Source organism: Macaca mulatta, chromosome 1, assembly GCF_049350105.2.
Source record: "Macaca mulatta isolate MMU2019108-1 chromosome 1, T2T-MMU8v2.0, whole genome shotgun sequence".
In the NCBI taxonomy this organism is placed as follows: domain Eukaryota; kingdom Metazoa; phylum Chordata; class Mammalia; order Primates; family Cercopithecidae; genus Macaca; species Macaca mulatta.
Genome location: NC_133406.1, coordinates 121,354,553 through 121,378,904, shown reverse-complemented (window position 1 = coordinate 121,378,904; position 24,352 = coordinate 121,354,553). Strand labels below are relative to the sequence as shown.

The 24,352-nt window shown below is 40.6% G+C and overlaps 1 protein-coding gene across 2 annotated transcripts in view; it reads right to left on the bottom strand.

Annotated features, from left to right (window-relative positions):
- TBX15 (T-box transcription factor 15) overlaps positions 1 to 24,352 on the bottom strand; it is a 106,683-nt gene that overhangs the window by 54,677 nt on the left and 27,654 nt on the right. Inside the window, exon 1 of one of the 2 annotated variants that reach the window (XM_015149141.3) lies at positions 8,566 to 9,009. The exons of the other annotated variant lie outside the window; for it this stretch is intronic. The gene's annotated coding sequence lies outside the window, so the exon portion shown is untranslated. Of the gene's footprint in view, positions 1 to 8,565; positions 9,010 to 24,352 lie in introns of those variants that run through there. 2 annotated transcript variants of the gene reach the window in all.

Genomic DNA, 24,352 nt, shown 5'->3' with positions numbered 1-24,352 from the left:
GCTGGCAATTCTGTAACACCCCTTAACTATTTTAACCATCCTCACAACTAAGGTGGCTTAAATATGTTTGATTTTGGCCAAGTCACATGACTATTCTGGTCCCCAATTTCATTAATCTTTATGGCACAGCACATGCACATTTAATTAGAAGTGCTATAAAGTCCCTTTTAACTTGAATGTTTAATGAGTGGATTAGTAGTACAGCTTAGAGACCACCAAGTCTAACAAAAGCAAACCAACTACAATAGGTTTATTTGTTTACCATATATAGAAAATGCCTAAATTGCATACACTTTTATTCTAATAAAAACTTAATATCAAAATTAGACATTTTAAAAGCATATTTTACAGTCCTGGCATCTCCACTTAACAGTTAATTTTGAGGAATTATTCGTTACTACAGTGAACAAAGCACATATACTCCTGTGGCTCTGCTACTGATCAGCAGTGGGATCTTTAAAGTTTCTTTGGTTCACTTGGCCTCAGTTTCCTTATCTTTACCATGGGGGTAGGGGTATAAGATACCTTTCTGCTAAAAAAAATAGTTATATATTTATGATAAAGCATAGTGTAATGGTTCTATTGATAATAATATTATTGACTTTGGACAGGGAGATGAATATAAGCTCACAAGAACTAACACAAAGAGTTAATGGCCAACATTATTGAGCTCTTACTATTTGTCAGGCACTCTGCCAAGACTGTACATGCATAACGTCACTTAGTACAGGCAAGCCTAAGAGTTATTATTATTATCTCCATTTTATACATTATTGATGCCAGAGTCCAGGTTACATCCATTCTATTGCCTAAGGATTTCCAGCACAGAAGACTACATTTAATTTCATTTTTATGTCACCAAATATTTCTGCTTTGCCTTGACTAGATTACATATTAATGGACCAAGACAAATAAAATGGGTTCTTGCTCTGAAGGAGCTCACAATTTGGTAGAAAGGACATGGAAACTGTTAAAGAAGGCTGACTGTGACAGGTACTCCAGCAAAGGTGGGGAAAAGTGGTGAGGAGCTTCGAAGTGGAAGCAAGTCAACGATAAGATGATTGAGAAGACTTTATGAGCTAACATTTGAATATGGTCTTGAAATAGAAATTTGAAACCAATAGGCAACAAAATGATAGGGAAAGAATTTCAGATAGTGGGAATAACAATGATTAAGGATTTGGAGTTTTAGAGAATTACAAACAAACTGGTATGTCAGAGTTTAGATTATGTAAAGGGAGAGAGGAAGTAAGATAAATGATGAAGGTGGAAGGTCAGGTTCAACTCAACTAAATGACTGCATATTGAACATTTACTATGTGCCAGTCACTCTTCTAAACTCTTGGGACGTCAGGGAACAAACACAAATTTATGGCCGAGGATCTTGGGTGTCAGGATATGGAGTTTAGACTTTATCATCTACATACTAATGTTTTCTTTTACTTGCAGGTAGTAATAGTTCTGTCTTCCATTCAGACCATGAATTCCATAAGCTCAGTTTAATGCTTTGCCACACCTCCTGTGTGAATGATGCAAGATAGCCTGGTTTCTATGTGAAATGTGTAAGCTGGCTGTAGAGTCAGATAAGAGATGTAGAATGCTCTGAGATTGGATGCACAGTGTCACTTCTGTAAGACTGCAGCTCAGCTGTCATATTTTCCCCAAGGAAGAAAATAGTTTGAAACAATTAAAGGAGAAAAACCCAACCCAGATGATAGACAATTCATCTTACTTTCTTTTCTGCCAAATACTGGTACACAACCACATTGAATGGTGTTTCCTATCTGATATTGGTAGGACAGCCACTTCTTGATCTAGTTTATAAATCCCAAAGCCTGTAAAACCAAAACTCTCATGACTATCTCAGTGCTCCCATTCATAGAAGGGCAGATACCAGAATCTTAAAACCCAGGCAGCCCTCTCTGTACCAGAAGCAAGTAAGTTCCTATTTCCAGAGGACCTCTGCAGTGGAAATTGGTTGTGGGCTATCAGATTTTATCAGGTAGCTTAGAGAATGCTGGTGATGAAACTTTTCATAGAGTAACTCTAAATATGGCAGAAGCAGAGCATTTGGCACTGACCTGAGTACGAACTGAGCCCAAATTTGATACTCAGTCCAGAGCTTCAAGGGAATGAACTATAACCCAGGTTGGATTAAACTAAAATTATGATGATAGCAAACACTCAAATGAGCCTGTTAGATGGCTTTAGTAATGGAATGGTGTCTCTGAGCTCTCCATGCCCTCCAAGTTCTATTTGGGAAAAGGGAGTAAACTGAAGCCTGCAATTCCCATGCCAATAAGCCAATTAAGGAGACTAAGGGCACATCATATCTCACCAGCTGCCTACAGCACTCTCCACTTAACAAGCAGCACCTCTCTCAGCGATACATAGAACCACAGCAAGGACTCAAAGTCATCCCTGAGATCAAAGCCTTTGAGAGAGTCTTTGCAAAGAAGTGGTAGTAGTAATTTTTTATATCTATTTCTTGGTGAGCCGGCAAAGCCTCAATGCCATTAAAGGTTCAACCTCTGTTTTAAGTTACTTGAAAAAGCTTCAGATTGCTCTCCACAGTGGCTGGACTAATTTGCATTCCCACAAACAGTGTATAAGTATTTCTTTTTCTCCATAGCCTTGCTAGCATTTGTTGTTCTTTTCTCTTTTTAATAATAGCCATTCTGACTGGTGTGAAATAGTACCTCATAGTGATTTTGAGTTGCATTTCTCTGTTGATTAGTGATGCTCAGGATTTTTTCCTATGTTTATTGTCCACTTGTATGTCTTCTTTTGAGAAGTGTCTGTTCATGTCCTTTGCCCGTTTTTAATGGGGTTGTTTTTTGCTTATTGATTTAAGTTCCCTATAGATTCTGTATATTAGGCATTTAACCAAAAAGATACATGCATTTGTATGTTCATTGCTGTACTATTAAAAATAGCAAAGACATGATATCAACCCAGGTGCCTACCAATAGTAGATTGGAAAAAGAAAATGTGGTACATATATACCATGGCATACTATGCGACCATAAAAAAGAATGAAATTATGTCCTTTGCAGCAACATGGATGCAGCTGGAGGCCATAATCCTAAGTGAATTAACACAGGAGCAGGCCAGGCCTAGAGGCTCATGCCTGTAATCTTAGCACTTTGGAAAGCTGACGCAGGCAGATCGCTTGAGCCCAGGAGTTTGAGACCAGCCTGGGCAACATGGCAAAGCCCTATCCCTACTAAAAATTCAACAATTAGCCAAGCATGATGGCACGTGCCTGTAGTCCCAGCTACTTGGAAGACTGAGATGGGAGGATCACCTGAGCCTGGGAAGGTCGAGGCTGCGGCCAGCTGTGATAGCATCACTGTACTCCAGCCTGGGCAACAGAATGAGATCTAGCCTCAAAAAAAATAAAATAAAATAAAATAAAAACAGGAATAGAAAACCAATTATCTCATGTTCTTTTATAAGTGAGAGCTAAACATTTAGCACACATGGACTTAAATATGGGAATAACAGACACTGAAGACTGCTACATGGTGGAAGAGGGAGGCATGGGTTGAAAAAGTACCTATAGGATACTGTGCTCACTGCCTGGGTGATGGGATTCGTACCCTAAACCTCAGCGTCAAGCAATATTCCCATGTAACAAGGATATCTAGAGGATAGCACAGGTATCCTCTAGATCTAAAACAAAAGTTAAAATTGTTTAAAGTTGAAATTTCAAATAAAAGATGAAATTATAAAAAACTTTGCTTTAGCCTAGAACAATATGCAAAAATTTCAACCTCTAGTGATCCAGCATGCTTTGAAGCTGGAAATGAACAAAAAGGAAGAGAAGTAGCAAGTACTGTATTAGGCACTTTATATACATTATTATCTCATATAATTTTCACAGAAACCTTTAAAGTAGGCATTATTGCTGCCATTTTATATATAAGAAAACTGAGGCATGACATGAATAAAAGGCTTCTCTCACAGTATATAAATGGGGGGTGTCAGAGTGGGAATTGAATTAGTCTGACACTAGAGTTGATGCTCTTTTCACTATACTCTGTTGCCCATTTTTCAGAACTAGAACTGCAGAGTTGTGCACATTCTACTCTGAACTCAGAAATGCAGAGTTAATGCTCAGGCTGCTCAATCAGAAGTTAGCTCTATGGAAATTAAAACTGTCGGTTTTTTGAGAAGGGAAAATTCAAACAAAGGTCTGACGGGAATTTTCTCCTGTCAGTAAAAGGGCAGTTACATTCAGGAATATTTTAGCTCTCTTCATCAACTTAACATTATTAATAAGCAAGTACAAGTATAAAAGGCCTCTTTTGCTGTATTTCACTTCCTATGCCCAATCCAACCTAGGTAAAAGATCCAAATGTGATAGACACTAAAGATCACTCTCAATGTCAAATCACCCTTTTGCTTTAGCCTAGACCAATAAGTAAAACATAACAAGGTACTTGGAAAATGTTTGGACTTTGAGAAATTTTTAATGGAAGCATTGAAAGACAGAAGGCAACTGAAGTGGATCCTACTTGTGCAGAATTTGGTTTATTTAGGCTTAACTCAAGTCAGAGTGTAGGACCCAAACGTTTTTGATGGTCCTAAGTGGATATCTACGCTTGAAGAGAATTCAGCTGATAATAATGTATGTGAAAGCACTTCATAAACAATAAAGTGTCAAATCAACATATAAGATTCTACGCCAATGACCAAGCATATCAGAAAGACAAAAAGAAAGAAAGAAAAAGAAAGAAAGAAAGAAAGAAAGAAAGAAAGAAAGAAAGAAAGAAAGAAAGAAAGAAAGAAAGAAAGAAAGAAAGAAATATGGGTACTGAATTTTCTAAAACAGTCCTAATTTCAAATATTTTATTTTATTCTTCCCACAAAATTAATGTTTATGAGACCAACTTTTGGTTTAGAAAATATTCCTCATGAACACACAGACAGTGTGTTCATCACACTGTTTGCTTATTTTGATGGAATAATCAAAAATTGGCCACAAGTCACATGGAAATGTTCAACCTAAGTATCTCTTGCACCAAAGGTCCTTCAAAAGTTCATTCTGATAAACTGGGTGGTCTTCAAGATTTACCTGTCAATTTCAGGTGAGCGGCTATCAACACAGTCCCCTTCCTAAGGCTCTTCGCATTTTTCCTGGGTGAAGCAATACATTGTCTCATCCCCAAGTCAATGTTTATTTGCTCTTTGCAACCATTACTTCCAACCTCCCACCACCACCTCCGACACCAGCCACTGTCATAGCACCATTATATATCTGCCATAGTGATCTTTTAATTTCTGTGATGTGAAAAGTGGGCCTTTCTCCAAAGGCCCTACAAGCATTTGCTGTATGCTTTGTTAGAATGTTCCCACTGAGCACCAATAAATAAACAAATTCATGATGATGCGCTAAAGGGGAAGAACTAAGCAGCCAGTTTCTAAACAAGTGTAATTTAACTGTGACTTCTGGAGAGAGTGCCCCTGGTGGTGGCAGTTTCAAAGATGTAAGTAGGATAAACATTTGAGTACAGCCAAGAATGCCCTTCAGATGATCCCAGGAGACCATCAACTACTCCAAGTTTAAAATCTACTCAACTCACCATGCAAACACAGAAAACCATCCTCTTTAGTAAATATAACATGGCTGACAACAATGTAACAACCTCTTCAGTAATCAAAATTCATCCATTCAATGAATCATTCATTTGTTCAGCAACTAATATTCATTTTCTGGGCTGGGCCTGGCAATGTACTTGGTGCTATTAGGGGCACAAAATTGAATAAGAGATGATCCATGTCCTCAGGAGCTTATACAATCATTTAGGGAGAGAGGATACATCCATAAATAAGTCTAATAAAAGTAGAATAGTCAAAATCCACCATAGCAGACAGCATGCTGGAGCTTAGGATCCAAAAGACTGAGTTCTTGAGCTCATCTCTCCTCTTTCCAACCATCTAACCTTAAGCAAGTCACTTAACTTCTTAAGCCTTTGTTTTATCATTTGTAAAATGAGGATACCATTTGTATCTACTTTGTGAAACTTTTATGAACTATTAACAAGGTGCCTATGTATGTGTATTTGCACTAATACTTTATCAGCAAAAAAGATCCAGACATATGAATGCTAATTTTCAGGTACTATTATCTAAGAGAAATAGCAACAAAATCCTATGGGAGTTTAGAGGTGAGAGAAATCTCTCCCAGTCCAGGGAATTTTTCTGGGCCTAATGAAGATATATCTGTGAGATGCAAAGGCAGAAATGGGGAAGAAAGAGAGGGGTCTTCTAGGAAAAGGGAATTTTCTGGCAGAGGCATGGCAATAAAATCTACCAAACGTATTTAGAGAGCAGCAATCTATGTCATTCTGACCACATCAGTGTTATTCCTCTTATATCCTCAGCACCTGGAACAGTGTCTGGCACCTATTATGCACTCAATAAAGTGTTTTTGTTGAATGAATTAATGAATGAAATGCTGTAGGTTTAGCAAAGTAAGAGAAGAGATATAGCCAGAGAAGATCTGGGAGGGTAGGCTGGAGCCAGATGAAGAATCTTGAATACCATTCTTCTCATCTTCTTCCAGGAGACAAATATATCCCTAGTAATGAGGTGTCTTAATTGCATGATATGTTCCCAATGAAATCCCTATTAAATCCCAGGGTCACCTCCTGACATTATAACCTGAACTACTGGAATCCTACCAGCTTTTCCTTGCATGACTGTGAGCTGTGTCAAACTGATTGGTGAGGTCTGACCCGAAATCTTTCAGGGGTTTCAACTGAGTTCAAAGAGTTCAGTCACTTCTGTGAGTAGCAGTCAGTCAAACACCTAGAAAATACTCAGATACTAACTCTCCTCCACATTAACCCAAGAAGAGAAGGCGCTTACAGTCATGAGGATAAAATAAGGAAAGGATCAAGTTCTTCTACAAATGCTAGAGCTAGTAATGCTAAGGAGAGGTAGTGAGACAGAGATACCCTTCTCCTTCAGAAACAGAATGACTGCTGTGCTCACCAGGTCCCCTACACATCCAGCGTCTCTGTTGTCTGCAATGAAGTAGGGTTTCCAGAGTTGCTGAGAAGTAAGGGAAAAGATTACAAACCTCCTTTAGAATTCCACAGACCCAGATTATGACTGGGCAAGCTACTTAGCCTTTCTGAGCCAATTTCTTCATCTAAAATGGAGATAGTGGTTACCATGTGTCTCAGTGAAGCCCCTGGCGCACAATAGGAATATACTTAATATAAATGCTTTCCATCATTTGGAACAGAAAATGATCATATGGGTTAAGTCTTTTCCCAGTCACTTTCCTGTCCCTATCAGAGAGGCAGAAAGACGACTTTGAAATGAATAAATGCAAACCTCACTAAAGAAAATGTAAAATATAGAGTGGGAAAAGATCACATGATGAAGAAAATATTTCAGGGTCTAGAGCAAAACTATCAAAATTGAACGGTGTTAGGAGAAATGGTGGAAAGGCAGAAAAAGGGAAAAGCAGAAGAAACAATGAAAATGCCATGTAAGGAAGCCTGCTTTTGTGTGGGTCTGCTTGAGTGATGCTCTCTTGGTCCACAATGGCTGGCACAATATCTGAGAAGGAAAGTGATAAGGTCTAAAAGAAGAGAGAAAAAGGTAGACCACTAAGAAAAGAGGTACATTGGGTTTTCAGTAAGGAAAATGGGCTGGGGAGCAAACTCTCACCTTGAACAGAGAAGCAGAGAGAGCAATTGAGGCTGAAGAAGCTGCTCAAAGGCATTGTTCCATGAGAGGTGGAAAGGACAGGGCAGAGCTTAGAAGCTGCAGGAAGCCCTGACTCCAGATGGACAGCCTTGTCAGAAACACTCACCTGGCTCAGGATAAGGAAAACACACTGGGAAGGCAGAAAAAAAATCTAGTACCTAGGTGAGGCTCCCAGGGAGCATGAGCAGGAGGCCTGAAACGTAGGCATTTTAACCCTATTTTGAGATTTCTACAAGGGAATAGGCCCACTGCCACCCACCCAGAAGTATCAGAGAGAACAAATTGACCCAAGTCTCTCCCATTTCAAAACTTCACCTCATCCACCATCCCACACCACCTTCAGAAACCCTAAAATCAGATGTTTTGATGGCAGAAAGAAATTCACTTTCGGGGCACAAGGCAATCATTGAGAATGAAATCACTGAGTGTCTTTATATTTACAACTCAACAAACCCAGATTAAGATGCTTGCAAAACTTAGACTCTCACCCTCACATCCCAAGTTCCCAGACCCTCCAGGAAAAGTCTTCCTCCCAAGTCTCTCCCGTCTTTCTTTTTCCTCTAAAGTTCTTCCCAAAGGGGGATGAGCCATCAAAGGATGCTAACCCCAGGGTGGATTTTTTATGACGGCCAAGGAAAGGAGGGTGGGGTGAGGTAAGCAATTGCCTTACACTGTCTTCTGTGTAGAAGGCTGATTTGGGAATCGCAAAGTGAACATGTTATTCTTAACTCCATTCCCGACTCCTTGAGTCATTCTGACCATGTCACTTAATTCCACTCATTCCATGGTCAACACCCTGGCTTCAGCAAGCCTCTGTTTTTCCCCAGGCCTACCTACCTTGAAGGGTCAGAATGACCCTTGAAGAGACAGTGTCCTTCAAGTGTGTCAGCAATTCAGAAACGGACAGCTTCCAAAATGCCTGGTGTGTTGTTGAGTGTCTGTTGCCTTCTGAAAGAGTGGCAGTGTCGCCGAGACAGCAGGATTTCCTTGCCAAAGTTGCTCCTACCCTCCTCCCCACAAGACTTTGCCCTGCCTCTCCCTGTCCCTGCCTAGGAAGACTTTGAGCCCAGGGGCCATGGCATTTAAGCACTGTCAGAGTTCCCACTTCAATTCCCACAGTGGTGCCAGTTCAGCATCTGTCATGATGACCCAGCCTGAACTGTATTTAGAAGCTTGGACATGGCACCATGTTCCAGCCCATCTCAGAGTGACAGGAGATTTCCTGGGCACCTGGGCTTGCGATTCAAGCACTCCTCCTCCCAGGGAATGGGGGTCAAAATGACTTTCCTCTGATGTTCTGTTTCCTTCTTAGGATGGCGTCCTTCTGTTGGAGGCCTCTTCTCAGAGTCAGTCTCCATCAATGCTATTACACAATGCTGTTTAAAAATCCATACTTTTTATAAAGTTTGCAACACATAGAAGGGGAAAGACAGGAGAATAGGAAAGTCAATCTGAAAATGAGTTTAGTACTCTGTTCATGGACTATTCTTACAAAGATAAATTTCCCAGAAAACATAGCCTGGGAGTCTTCAGAACCTACGAGATATTGGCAGTGAATTGAGTGAGCCTATTTCACAACTAAGTGGGACAGTATACAAGAATTCACTTCATCTTCTTAGCAGCATTTATGCCAGTCTTTCAAGCAGCATACTAGAGTCCCCCCAAAATTGTAAGTTAATTCTGGTTAGTGGTTAAAAATTAAGTCCATTTATTTACATATTCACATTAATCTCCACCCACACAGGCAGACTGATAATTGTATAATACTAATCAGGTGGGCTATAAGTTTTGAGGGTTACTGCACACAGAGCAGGTCTAGGTCCTCGATCTGATAGATCACAGGAGAAAGAAAGGCTTTTTCTCAATTCACCCCAAACTCTCTACCCCACTTTCCCTAACCAGAGTTCCCTGGAGACACCCTGTCATTTAAAAGGCATCAGTGTTTGGCCTCTCCCATTCCTGGGCAAGAACCCAACACTCAGAGAATGTGGTTTTAGGATCATGGCATCTAATCCATTCAAGGATTATTTTCCCCCCCTACTGTTCAGATGGGTGTGTTAATCATCACCTCTCTTTGTTCTGTAATAAATTCAACCCTGGCTAATTCCAAGCCTCTATGCATCACTGGAGTTTAAAGATGGCATTTTGACAGGTCAGATATTCAGAGTCAATGGACCACCAACCAGTCAAAAATCTTTAAGTACTTTTAGGAACATGTGGAAGTAATTTTTTCCAAGAATTTACAAGTCTGGAGGATGAGATCTTATTGACGGTGTATGAGCTGTTGTATATATTAAAGTATTACTTTATATACCATATTCTACGTATAATCAACATTGATTTACGAGTGAAGGCAGATTTTCTTTTTTATACCAAGTACTATATGAGTGTTATCAAATGCAAATTACAATAAAGTATAAAATATATAGCATCTTTTAAAAAATAAGACTAGAGTAAAACTAAGTGAATGTGCAATGAGTACAAGTTTGAAATGCAAATGCTATAGGCTAGGAAATTTCATAGATATCAGAATATTTTATATGACACTTGCTATACATGTACATTTTAACTACAGCCATAGTTAGAGATGAATCTTTTTATAAAGAAAAAATATATATAAAACACTGACTTTTAATTATTTAAATGAAGAGGTTATTAACCTAAAGTCAATGGACAGGCTTTGGAGGTTTACAAGTCACCTAAAATGGTAACTTACATTTGCAAAAGCTTGTGTGCTTTTCTGGGGCGAGGATGTATGGGATTTATGAGATTTTCAAAGGAATCTATGACTTTAAAAGGCCTTAAGGACTACACTGGTTTGAAAGGTTTTCTTCAAGTGTAATAAACATCCAACTTTCCAAGCTCTCTTCTGCTGTAACAAAATGTATTTTCCCTCAGCCAGATACTTACAATGAAAGAAAGCTTCAAAAGAATATGGCACAGAATACTAATGCTGCATCTTAATAAAATATATTTTTATCTGTATTATGGAGATGAAGGGGTTGTGTTTCTCTATGTAGTAGTGAGTATTAAAATGACCACCTGAGACCATCTTACTTTCTCTGTATGGTTCCTTATTTTCCATTGATCTTTATTTTAACCACACATACACATATGTATAAGTTGGATAAATTATAATCCATATTCATCTACTTACTTGGGGAAAGCAGATGAATTGTAAATTATTTTTGAGTGAATGAAAACATGGCTTTTCCTTTGGCCTTGCTGCTTTTACTCTGGTTCTCTTTTCCCCTGTCTCCCAGGAAAACATTAGTGGCACAGGAACCCCAAGCTCACCAGGCTCTTTCTCTTTATGTGTGCCAAAAGTCTCTACAGCAAGTCTGCTGTTGTGGGACTTGCACTCCCATCTCCTCATTGGGGATGTGCTCTTAGTCAATGGTCCCTGTATCTCAGAAGAAATTCCTCCACATCATGTCCTCTAAGGCAATGTCTGCATCTGGCAGTGGGGTTGAGAGGCAGCTCCCCAGGGGAAGCTGGACACAGTGAGTCAGTGAGGCTGCCCCCGGTAGGCCTGCCAAGGCTTTCCTAAAGGCCATGGCAACAGAGCCTGCCAATGAGAAGAACATTTTGGTGAGCTCAGTTTGTTTGCTACCAAGAACCTCCTTGTCCTCACAGCTAAACATCTATTTTTACCACACTGTGACACTGAAAGCTCTCTGCTGTCATTAAAGTGAATAGTAAACACAGTGAACTCTGCATTGTTTGTCATTTTATGGTGAAAGGAACTCTGGGTTCAGAATCAGAAGGTAGGAGTGTTAGTCCTGGCTTGGAATCAGAAAGCAGGAGTGTGAGTCCTGATTTTGACTCTACCTAGAGATATGATCTTGAGGAGCCATTGAACCCTGTGGCACCTCAGTTGACACATCTGTGAAAAGTGGAGAAGGAAACCTACTACTTACCCAACTCAATGAGGCACGAGCAAAATAAAATAGTGCAGAGGAAAGCACTTTGTAAATTATAAAGTGCCTTATAAAATGTAAGTTATCATTACTACATTTAATCATTTACCCTGCAGAGATTTCTCAGTGTGCTCCAAATACCATGCTTAATCTATACTTGCTAAATCCATGAAGTGCCCATTAGAGATGAGGAAACTGAGACTCGGTGAAGCAAAGTGGTGAAGTGAGAAGACCTGTTTGCTGAGACCCTGGGTTGTCTCCTCAATCTTGTCCCTATCTCCCCCAGCAGCAGTACTTCACTTACTCTTGCTGAGCAACCTTTGCCTCATTTTTAAAATGGAGATGTTAACTGCATGCTCCTATGAGACAAAGATCTAAACAAAATGACCTCCGCAGCATCTTGTTCCATGATCTGTGATTCTGCAAGATGTGAGCAAGGTCATGAGTTATCTTGTGGTGCGGGGGAACTAGCAGCTAAGGGTGCTGACCAATGGACCCCATTTGTTCCTTCGGTTTCTGAAGCATAGCACCTGGCCATCTCCCCAGTGGTGACTCAATGAAGAATCACAGTACAGTCAGGGTCTCCATCATGCTAAGTGCCTTTTCCTATATTCTGATTCTCTGTTAAGAAACATATGTAGCAACTTTCCACTGATCAAGCAAAATAACCCATTTTATAATGGGGGGAGGCAGATAACATCTTTAAAAGGTCAGTTTACAGTCCACACCAAGAGATTAGCTCTATAATATATCCTCTTATACCAAGGCCACTAGGCTGCAGGATAATTAGTATAGCCAAATTGCTCTAATTATTTTCAGCAAAAGAAGGCTTTGCTCAATCCAATGGCAAAATGTTCCAGGGACTGACCTTATGGGATTCTGAGACCAGCAACAGAGCTGGCCTTCTGCTCCCTCCTAAAACAAAAGTTAGTCCCAAAGAAACCTCAGGTTTCACATAAAATTGCGCAACTTCTCTAGGGTCCAACCTGCCTGTCTCTTTTCCCCTCTGGGCCTCAGTGCTGTTCTTCTCTCAAAACATACCTCACTTTGCCTTTACCTCGCAGAGTCACTGTGGTGGCAGGACTCAATGTTTACAACTGTTTTTCAACTCCACAAAGAAACACCTAATGAAAGATCTTGCTATTGATTCTCATTTCTCAAAATGATCTTCTGAAACATGCTGCTTGTTGCCTCAGAGGAAGTGACTTTCCTTCCCTCTACAAAGACCCTACCATGGTTTGAGTTGTGATTACACATCTTAATTCAGTTCACACAAGATAAATATTACTATTTAGAGATAAATGTTCTGCTAACTCAGTCCTTAGAAGAAAGAACGTAACATGTTTCTTGTCATGCTCCTAATCTACCTGTGAAAGACCTCCTTCTTGTCATTATTTACAAATTAACTATGAGTCAGTGTGGACCAGGATAAAATACAACCTCTTAGTAAGGGAGAGCAAATGAGTTTCAACACACATGTCAACTCTAGCCATTTGAATGTGGCATTTGAGAGCTTGAAATTCAGAAGCATGAGGCCCAATCCAAGCTCAAAGGGAAGAGTACCAGATTGATTAGTGATGTCTTTCATGAACACAGGAGTAGGGAATAGCAGCATGTGCATTACATATTTATTTTCATATTATTTCTAAGGTCTCTACTGGGATGCTGCTGTGCATGAATTGTCACAATATCCTTCTTAACTGCTTTCAGGAAATAAAAGCTATTGTGTCATTGTTCATCTTTTATGTTATTCTTTCCAAGTGGCCCAGATTTTCCAGAGGCATCTGAGAGGCCACTAATCTCTCCCCTCTAGAAATAAGGTCATCATGTTAGCAAACTTCCTCTGCTCTGACACAGTTGTGGTTTTAATGGAGAACTAATGTCTTCATCAGTATCTGTGCTATTTCACACTTCATTTCCTCCCCAACTCTTGGATGAAAACCATCCAGTCCTGGTGATTTACTTTGCGGGAGTTTCTTTCAAGTTTGTTTCCTTCTCCAAAGATGTCACACAAGCATTTTCAGGGCTCCAGCTGGGGAGCACCCAGCCTTGAAACATCAGTGTGTGATCAAGTCACTCAAGAAACCCAATGTCCTTGGCAAGGACCTGGCTGTGAGGCCTCTTAGCCGAGGCCCTTGAGTCTGAGGATAAGAGAAGCAGCTGCTACTTTTCCTGCCTTTCCATCAGCACTAGTTCAATGGCTTAAGATGGTCCACATTGCCAGGACCCCAGAACTGGGAGAAAATGGGAGAAAAACACAGACACCTTGAACTCGTGATCCACTATTCAGGTTGTCTCCGGATCGCTCAGTGAGTTTCACAAAAATCTCAAAACAACCTTGAAGAAAGAATAGTCTTAAAGTTCTTTTATATGATCCATAGTTGTAGCCATCCCCCGATCCAGATTCTCCAAGACAGTACTTATTTCCCTTCTGTGGTCTTCGAGATACATTTGCATTTAAAATAATCTCCCACTATCTGGCTTGAAAAACCATGGGCACACAATAAATACCTTGCTTTTAACTTGATAAAATTCTGGCTACATGACACAGCTCAGAGAAGCAAATAGGGAGGGTGAAGGAAAAAATTGTAAAAGACTGATTTTCAGTGGCAGAAGGCACCCCCTCTTCACGGTAATAGTCATATACTCTCAGGGTCTAGGCATATGTGGCTTGTGGAGGAGAGATTTCTCTGCTGCTTTGAGGCCTCTGGCTTCATCGGGACAGGCTCTTGTCTGACTTGTGCTTCACTGAGAGTGGACAAAGACAGGATTGAGGATGCAGAACCCAAGATGAAGCCGGCTTATGCTGAGCCAAGACTCACTGACATAAAGAGGAGCTCTTTCTTCATGCATCCTTGGGGCAGAGGCCACACGATGTGGTCTCATCTTTGGCCTTAAACATAGTTTAAATGAGGACAAGAGCCATGTTGGACCATTAAAGTATCTCCTAATAGCAGCTGAAGAAAATATATAAGCACCTTCCCTGAGAGCAAACTCCAAGCACAGGGCCAAGTTGCAGCCTTCCCAGAAAAGCCTGTTGGAGTGGTAGTGGACTGAGCTGCCTGACCTCTCATGTAGTTTGGCTGTTGTTCTTCTGTTTCTTAAATGAACATCTGATATTCATAGCTTGATAAGTATGGGCCTTTATTATTCTGTGATAGGAAAGCTTAACTCAGAATGTCAGTTATATTTCAAAGACCATCACAAAAAAAGGAAGAAAAAAACCAGCTTCAGTTCTCAAGCTTGCCTCATAGTTCTCATTGGAGGATCAGGTGGGTCAGTCCAAACATCAGCATGTGGTCTTGGTTCCTTACCAAATGAGGCAGTGGTGATAAAAGAAAAAAGTCCAACATGCCACTGTGCACTCTGAAAAGACACTAGCATCTACTGCCCCCCAAAGAGCAATGCACAAGAACAATTTTCATACTGCAACGAATTTAAAGTTTTAAGAAAAGATAGAATCATTACACCATTCAGATGCCATGTAGCTAGCTATAAAAAGAATAGGATACTACAGAAAACAAACTACAAACTATGACTACATCTTTAATGTCACAAAATACCTGGCTTGAAATAAATTTCTTTGACAGGAGAAAAAAGATTCCTTTTATCCAGAGACCAGAAATGTTCAAACTCCAACTGTCATAAGGATAACAAAATCATGAGAAAGGAGTTCACCTCCCAATGTAGAAGACATTTCCCCTAATTGGCTTGGCATTCTAAATTCTTGGAATACACAGGTAGCAGCTAACATGCAATTCCCAGAATAAGAAGCAACGACAACTCTCTCCTAAGAAATAGAGGCAACCTGTGCCACCCTTACCTCTGCCAGCTGGAGAAAGTCCAGTGGAGGGGTTTTGAGTAACAATAATAACACTCATCGGCTGTGAGCCCAGGGCAGGAGAGGCAGGAGATCTGTGGAGTCCCAGAACCCTGGTCCTTCCTCTCTTATTGGCAAGGTCTCCAAATGGTTCCTGAGCTCTTCTTGGCAATCACTAAAGGTCACCTGCCACAACCACAGGTGCCTTCTTCTACTTTGCCTCATGCCCTCGGTTGCAACATCTCATTGTTCCTGATTCCAGGTGGCAAAACCTAAAGGTCACCATTAACCTGAGCCAAAATTGCTTCCTGCTCCCATTTATCTGCCAATTCGCACCACACACTCAAAAGGTCACCAACTTGATGTTAGTGTCCCAGTCCTATCTGGGCCTCACTGCTTCTCCACAGCTACAGCCCTAACAAGGTTATGTCTCTTCCCTGTGCCATCCCTGGGTAAGGGTGGGAGGGCTCTGCTTCTGCCAGTGTTCAAAATCTGAATGTGACTCTCTATCCGTGCCTTCAGCTTGCAGGAATGTAGGGCTGCAGTGGAAGTAGATATAAGTACAGTTGACCCTTGAACATCAAGGGTTTGACCTGTGCAGGTCCACTTCTATGTAGAACTTCTTTTGCCTTTGCCACCCCTGAGACAGCAAAACCAACCCCTCCTCTTTCTCCTCCTCTTCAACTACTTAATGTGAAGACAATAAGGATGAAGACCTGTGATAATCCACTGCCACTTAATGAACAGTAAATATATTTTCTCTTTCATGAGGTTCCCTTAACATTTTCTTCTCTCTAGCTTACCTTATTGTAAAAATATAGTATACAATACATGTACAATATATGTGTTAACCAGCTGTTTATGTTATTGGTAAGGCTTCCAGTCAACAATAGTCTACAGCAACTAAGTTTTGGGAAAATTGAAAGTTATATCGAGATTTTTGGCTACACAGGGAGTCGGCATCACAACCTTCACATTTTACAAGGGTCAATAATATAGAAATAAAAATTTAGAAAAAAATAATTTTCTGTCCTTAAATTCAACCATGTCTTTAGATTCAAACCAAGACTCTAAATTCTCAATTATTTTAAATGTGGGTTCCCATCTCTCTCAGTGCCCTCACTGAGTGTCAACAGTCTTATGCCCTTTTTTTCATAAGACATTTTACAATCCTGGGCCAACCATCAGCTTCTGGTGTCTAATCTCTCCTTCTCCTAGGCACTCTGCCCTTACATAGCCCTAAATACCTGTAGATGCCCAGACTAGGCACCTGTATAAAGTATGGCTAAACTTCCCAAGTGGGCTAGCCATAGTAGTTTTGACCAATAAAATAATAGTAACTCTTTGGCTCAGAAAGGTAATAAGGACTTTTTCCTTGGCCAAGAAACTACACTAGGAGCCACAAGAGACAGAAATCAAGTATTTACTTTACTTGAAATTCTGCTATCTCGGAAAACAAGTACAGGAAACCACCAGGAAAAACTGTCATCAGCCAAGTGTCTTTAGCACTTGAAGGAATGGTACATCCCATATTTAGATCCACCCACAGCTCAGGCTTCTTAAAGCAGAATAGAAATAGGAAAATATGGCTTGAGGAAAGAGAGGCACTTCACGTTTTTTAAATGTATAAACCCAATACTGACATTTTTCCATGCTGCCAAGGACTAGTTTCTGAAAAAAATAAAAAATACACCTGTGGCCAACTAACCATATTCTCTTTAAGATTTGCTTTTGTGACTAAATTAATTAAGGCCACTGGTATTTTTTTAGACTAGTGATTTTTTTGGTTGTCCTCTGAACCTAACCCTCATAAATGAGTCACTGGAATTTAACTCATCCTAAGTGCTACTTTTTATTTTAACCCTTATAACACCTGACTTAGCCAACCAAACATAAAATACAAGATATAGAATAAATACAAAATAGAATGTACATATGAGAAGAGATAAAATAGAATCTTGGCGAATTCCAACTGCTCCACATCCCCAAGAGAAACATTTGGTCTCCGCTGTTTCACTCATTCCCAACCTCCCACTCTGGGCCTTGGGACCCTTAGAGCCTCACTCCAATTAGAAAGAAAGGTAAGAATGACCCTCAAAATTCCAATTATAAAACACATTTTAAAGTGAAATTTCATTATTTCACAATTCATACAATAATATTTCAGATGGGAATGGAAGTGAGATGAGAAGGGCCATGTGCCTATAATATGTTTGATGTTACACATATGGGAATTATCTGAAACCCATGTCTTCCTAACCCACCACCAACAGTTTATACACAGGGTTGTTCCAGGTTTTTTCTTTTTTTAAGCTTATTGGTTTTCACTCTCAAGAAAGTCAACAATTCTCTTCACTACGTGAAATTTTTTGATGAATGTTCTTTTTCCCCCTACAAAGGTAGATATTATTTCAGCAGATCTGAATTAGTTTTAATAAACAGTCTGAAATGAACAGTCAAGTTGTCTTTATTTGCAGAGGGAGTGAACTGAACGAGAATATTGTAAGCTATCTATAGTGTCCTTTGCCTACCCTTCTAAGTTCTTATAACCAGACAAGACCTAATAAAGCCAAGGTTCTATCCCTCAAGATTTGTCACATGACATCCAGGTTCTCATGGGAGAAACACTAATCTTCACGTGGACACTTAGAAGAGCATCATTCTAAATAGCTATTTTCCAGAGGCTGTCAAATCCTTCTTCTTCCCCAACATGTAATCAAATCAAACTCTAATAGGAAGACTAAATATCACAAACCAACAGTCAGATGGACCTCTGGAGACCAAGGAAAGCTAAGGAGTTTCCCTGCTTGGCTGGGCAAAGCAAGGATCAAAGGAAGCTTGGAGTGGTTGGAATATCACAGCCCTGGAACAGAGGTCAGGTATTTGGCCTTTTCCTGGCTTCCAATGATATTGAATACAACAGATAAATTAAGATCAAGGCACAAGGCAGTTCTCAAAGCACCAGCCTGTCCCCAGGAGATCCCAAGAAAAGAGTCATCATCTACCACGAGCCAGATCTTATCTTTACTTGGAGGAATGCCTGTCTACTTGAGAGTGGATTACATACAACAATGTCTAATCAGAAGCCCTACAACATGATCACAGAAGGAGGCAAACTCATCAAGAGCATTCACTTGGCCAAGGAAGAGATCCTAATTCAGGCACAGGACAAAGTCAATGAAGTTCACTATACTCCAGCTCCTGATTAACCATATGTGTGTGGAGAGGTGATTACCCAAAATAGCAAGGGAGCTCAACTGTTTACAGGAAAATCTGACCCTTTAAGTTAAGGCAAGAATGGCCTGCCAGCAAATCTCAAAGACAGGAAATATTTTTGGGATTAATAACTCAAACCAATATTCATTTCAGGTTGGGGGAATTCCCCAATCCAACTGTTGGTTTCCACAACTGATGCACACAGGCATCTCAGCTGGAAGCACTGCATGATTTTATAGGCCTTTGTTGAGCATACCCCTCAAGTTCCTTCAGAGCCTATCCCCATCATAAAGAGGGAAGAGTCCCAAGCACCACCTTGGCTAGAAGAATTACAATATATCAAGCTTCAGGCTTCATCAGGCCCAAGAGTGAGACCTACAAAGGGAGTGTGAAGAAGGTAAGCCACCTTTCCAGAATCCCTCTTCATGGGCAGCATAGGAGTCACCTACATGGCATCACTTTAGGGTTGCCAAGAAGGCCTCCCTTGCCCTAAGTTTGCCTATACCTCACCATGGAAGATCAGTTAGCCCACAGGTTTATTTTTATCTAAAAGGGGCTTTTAAATATGTAGAAACTCCCTTATTTTAAAAGGCTATCTGCTCTTTAAACATGAACAATGTGATTTTTAAAAAAGGGATGTTTAGGAAAAGTGAAGTCTGGAACTGCTATAGTGATTTTGCCTGTACAAGGGAAACTCCAGAACCACCCAGGGTTATAAAATTAAGCTAACACAGAAAAACTTTATACTGATACACAAGTCAGCATCTCACTATATCTCCCATCTCACATATCCCAAAGCAGTTGGGGTTGTTCCAGAAAACCAATCAATCCATGAATAATGGGAGATGCAAATAAGAATGATTCAGGGCCCTGCTCCCAAGGCTCTTGCAATCTAGTGTGTAGTTAGTGTGGAAATACAAAACTATTCAGCCAGAAAAAAACCTTGGCCTGCTTTTCTGCAAGGCAAGACATTTTCTGCTACAGTCTAGAAAAAGAGTTCTCAGAGCCATTTTACAAAGAGTAAGAACTCCCTGCTCTAGAGCCATTAGAAAGTGAAAAAAGGCAGAGAATCACATAAGGTCATCCTCTTCTGTTTCAATTCCCTGACACTATTCTAGACTTTATGGAATGCTTGTATATGGAAATTTAGTAAAACCCAAGGATTAGTTACAACAGCCCACTCTTCCCTATGTGTGCCTCATGGAGATTTATAGTTCAGGTATAAAAGATCATCTACCAAATAGTTATCCTTCCAGGCCAGGTAAATGAGCACAGAGTTTATCCTAGGTCTTCAAAGACCTCTCATCTTAACGGTTATGAGCTGTGGGTCATGCCTGGCTTCTCCATCCATAATCTCCTTGAAGATCTCTAATTAATAGGATTAGTGCCCCTTATAAAAGAGACCCCAGAAAGTGGCCCTACCCCTTCTACCACATGGGGACACAGCTAGAAGGTGCTATCTATGAATCAAGAAGCAGGCACTCACCAGACACCAAATCCCAAATCTTCCAGCACCTTGATCTTGGACTTCCCAGCCTCCAGAACTGTCAGAAATAAATTTCTGTTTATAAGCTACTCAGTTCATGGTATTTTTTCCTAGCAGTCTGAACAGACTAAGACAATAATCTTGAATTAGCTCGTAGATTAGGTAAAAAAGAATAATAGTAATGGATATTAGGACAAATGGTAAAATGTGAATACCAACTGGGTTAAATAACAGATTGTATCAATGCATGAGTCTCCAATTTACTAACAAATAGTTCAGAAAAAAATTCGGTATTTATGTATTAATGTTTATACAAAAACACACACTCACAGAGAGGGCAAATGGAGCAAAATATAAACAATTTGTGAAACTATGTAAAGGGTATACATACAGGAGTTCCTTCTAATAGTTACTGTACATTTTCTGTAAACTTAAAATTACATCAGGATTAGAAGTTCAAGAATGTTTAATCATTTTGGAAAATCATCCCAAAAATTTTGAAAAAATAACCACATCATCAGAGAGCTGAAAAATATTCACAGCCTTTAAAAAATAGATTAAATCCACTAACATATCAAGATTACAGAAGTCACAACAAAAGAACATTCAACCTAACAAAGCTGAAGGTTCTGAATGGGTTCTCTAGTTCCTGCCTACCTCCATTCCTATGAGAAATTTAGAAAATTATACTTGGCTACTGAATGTTAAACTAATTACTGTAATGTTGAATAAAATTCAAACTATTGTGGAACAATGAAAATAACTGAGCATTGAAAACACAACCATGCGCTTGACAATAATCAAGGAAGAAAAAGGAAATGAAGAATTTGGTCAGAGTCAGACCAATCCAATGAGGGTCAGACCTTGCCCCTTTGACTTAGAGTAATGCCTCAGCCCCTTGCTCTACTCCAAATCTAGGAGGTGGGTTTCTCTAGGGCAGGACCAGGACTGGAGTGAGGGGGGCAATGCACTGCCCTAGAGTGAAAAATTTGAGGGGCACCAAAAAATTCAGCAATCGAGATAAATAATATTTCAATGCAATATTTTTAAAAATTAAAATTAATGCAAAAATTTGCCATGAATGAAGTTATCACAAAATATTTAATAAAATAAAGATAGTGCTATGGACTGAATGTTTGTGTCCCCACAAAATTCTTATGTCAAAACCCTGACTTCCAATGTGGCAGTTTTTGGAGACAGGGCTTTGGGGAGGTAATTAGAATTAAATGAAGTCATAAGGGTAGGAGCTGGTCCAGTGGGATTAGTGGCCCTATAAGAAGAGGCAGCAGAGAGTTTGTTCTTTCTCTCTACCATGTGGATGGACACCTGCAAATCAGGAAGAGAGCTCTCACCAGAGCCCAGCCCTGCTGTACCTTGACCTGGGACTTTTAGCCTTCAGAGCAGTGAGAAATAAATTTCTGTTGTTTAAGTCTCCCAGTCTATGGTATTTTGTTGTGGCAACCTGAGCAGACTGAAACACACAGGATCAGTATTCCTGATTTTTCCTTTTGCTTCAGGTTCCAATATCACTTCAATATTTTGATGTTTAGTTCAACATAGTTTCTTTTACATTAATTCTGAATTTTTAAAATACTGCACTAAATATTATTTAACTTGATTAGTGATGTAATTTTTGCTTCACCGTAGTCCTGGCCCTACCCTAACAGACACAGTCTAGCACTCCATTCCCACTGCAATATCCTTCCATATTCCCACGAGCCCCACCTCCCACCTCCCAGAGAAGTAGCTAAATCCTCATGGTTCCTGGGACTGCATTTCACCAATGTCTTGTCTTATGAGGCATGTTGAGATGCTCACCAATTAATACCAACTCTACCTGGCCACTACCTCCTCTGCTTTCTGATGGCCTAGTTCAAAAGAAGAAAAATATTAAACAGCTGTCTCACACTAGAAGGAGCAAAAACAGAGGCTGGAATAGTAAACAAGAAGGAAGATTGGTAAAAGATGGGTAGAAGACCGTTCTTAGTGTTTCAGTGTTATAAATACTAATTAATAGGGAGGCTCTCTAATTTGGGAAGAAAATGTCTTAGTGGTCATCAGAAAGTATATCTTTATATATATATATATATATATATATATATATAGAGAGAGAGAGAGAGAGAGAGAGAGAGAGAGAGAATGTGTGTGTGAAGTTAAACATATACTCCGCTAACATTCCTTGTGGGAGAGGGAAGAAATTAAGAACAAAGGAAAAAAGGGAATATGAAATAGAGTGGGAAAGGTCAACAATTAAGGCCTCCTCTGCACCAGGAACTGTGCTAGATACTTCCCACATTACCTCACTGAATCCTCCCAACTATGAATGCTGGGCTGTGGAGGATACACTCTGATCCATGCCAGAAAGCCTTCAGGCGAATAAGAATATGTATTTATAGACATCTGCAAGAGAGACCATCAGCTCTCCTTTGGAAGGCAGACAGCTGTGTTCTGCCAGGTGTTCAAGGCTTCTGCATCTGAACATGAAATGTACAAGGTGTTTCAGGCCTGAGAGATGATGGTCCTTGATATTTCCAGTACCTAACCTCTGTCAGCACTGTAGGGGCTCCAGTCTCTGTAGCTGGAAAAAACACAACAGCCCTGCCAAGCTGAACTGAGCTTTCCCTGGAGTTACTGCCACTGCAGCACCTGTTTCACTGCTATTGTGTTTTCCCTAAAACCACCTTAACACTCTGAGCATCAGCAAAATATAGAACTTTGTTCTCCAGAACAGTGTCAGTCCTACTCCAGCCCCCTAATTCATCATTGTTAAATACTGAATGAGCTCAGTTCAGTGAGCAAGGGGAGCTACATATAGACCAAATGAGAAAGAGATGAAATCTGACTTCAAAATCAGAATAAGCACAAATGTCTGCAATAAATTCAGTACACCCAAAGATGCTCTGATTGCAACTAGAGTTAGGAGGCAATTTCTTCTCCTTGTACAGACACCTGAAATATAGTACCTTGGGGTGGAGCAGAGAGGCATGTTTCCTGTGGCTTCCCAGAGAAAAGTCCTAGACGGAGACCAGCTTCTCTGAAACTCTCCTGCACTCCAAGAAAAGGCCCAGCACCTTAGAGATTGGCAAGACAACTGCAGGACTAGCTGAAGAATCACTGGAGCAAAACAAAACTTGAAGAGAAAGAGGAAAAAAAAAAAAGAAGAAGAAAAAAAGGGAAGGCAGGGCAAGGGAGAAGAATGTCTGGCAGGAGCCTGTGGTTTGAGTGAGGCAGGATGGGGGACCCCTTGGCTATTTCTGCCTCTGCTTTTGGCGGCCTCTCCATCTTGCTGTGTTTATGGGCCTGACGTGACTTTCCACCCAAGTACACCCGCTAGGCTCGCACTGGAAAACTTGCCACCTTCCGCTCAGTTCAGGTTTCATCTGATTCACACCAGGAAGCTCTAGTTTCGAAAGCCCCATGCATTTTTTGCAGCTGAATGGAAACAACTGGATACAAATCAGACCTAGAGAACACCTACAGCTCTTCACTGCCCTTGCACCTCCATCTAACCTTTGAGGCGAATGGCTTGGGTGGCCAGACTCAGTGACTGAGCTTCTCCAAGCTTTGACATCCACAGCTGCCAGCTTCCCAGGACCCAGAAGAGGAGGTCAGTTCTAAAAAGTACCAAAGTTTACACAACAAAATTAAGCGACCAGGAGGCCAAACTGGACAATGAGAGGAAGGGCTGCAGGGAAGGCCTGCCAGGGTAGAAAGCACAAGGTTTAATTTATAGAAGATGACACAGCCTCCCAGGCAGGCTACTGAGTGAGCCGGCAGAGTCTCCCTCAGGATGAGGGCTTCATGTTCCAAAGTCCAGCTGGTGTGAGGAAATAGGGACAAGCGGCCACTCTGACTCAATCATCCCCAGTGTTTGCTACTTGTTGCTTTGAAGGGAGGAGGGAGGGCAGAGCCGAGGTCTGGTCAACACAGCAGTGGCTCAAAGTGCAATTTAATCATCCTGGACTTGGCTCAACCCATCCTCTTGGTGTGAGGGAGAAGCAATTTGTTATTGCTGCTGTCATCAACACTGGGCAGCCATGGATAGAGATCTGCAGGCAGCAGCAGTAGCAGGAAAGGCTGGGGAGCAAAAGAAGGGGGTGGCAGTTGTGTTGAGCTACAGGAACCGCAGGAAAGTGGTGGCCCCCAAGGACAGGGAATTCATGCAAGTTCCTTCTTCATCCA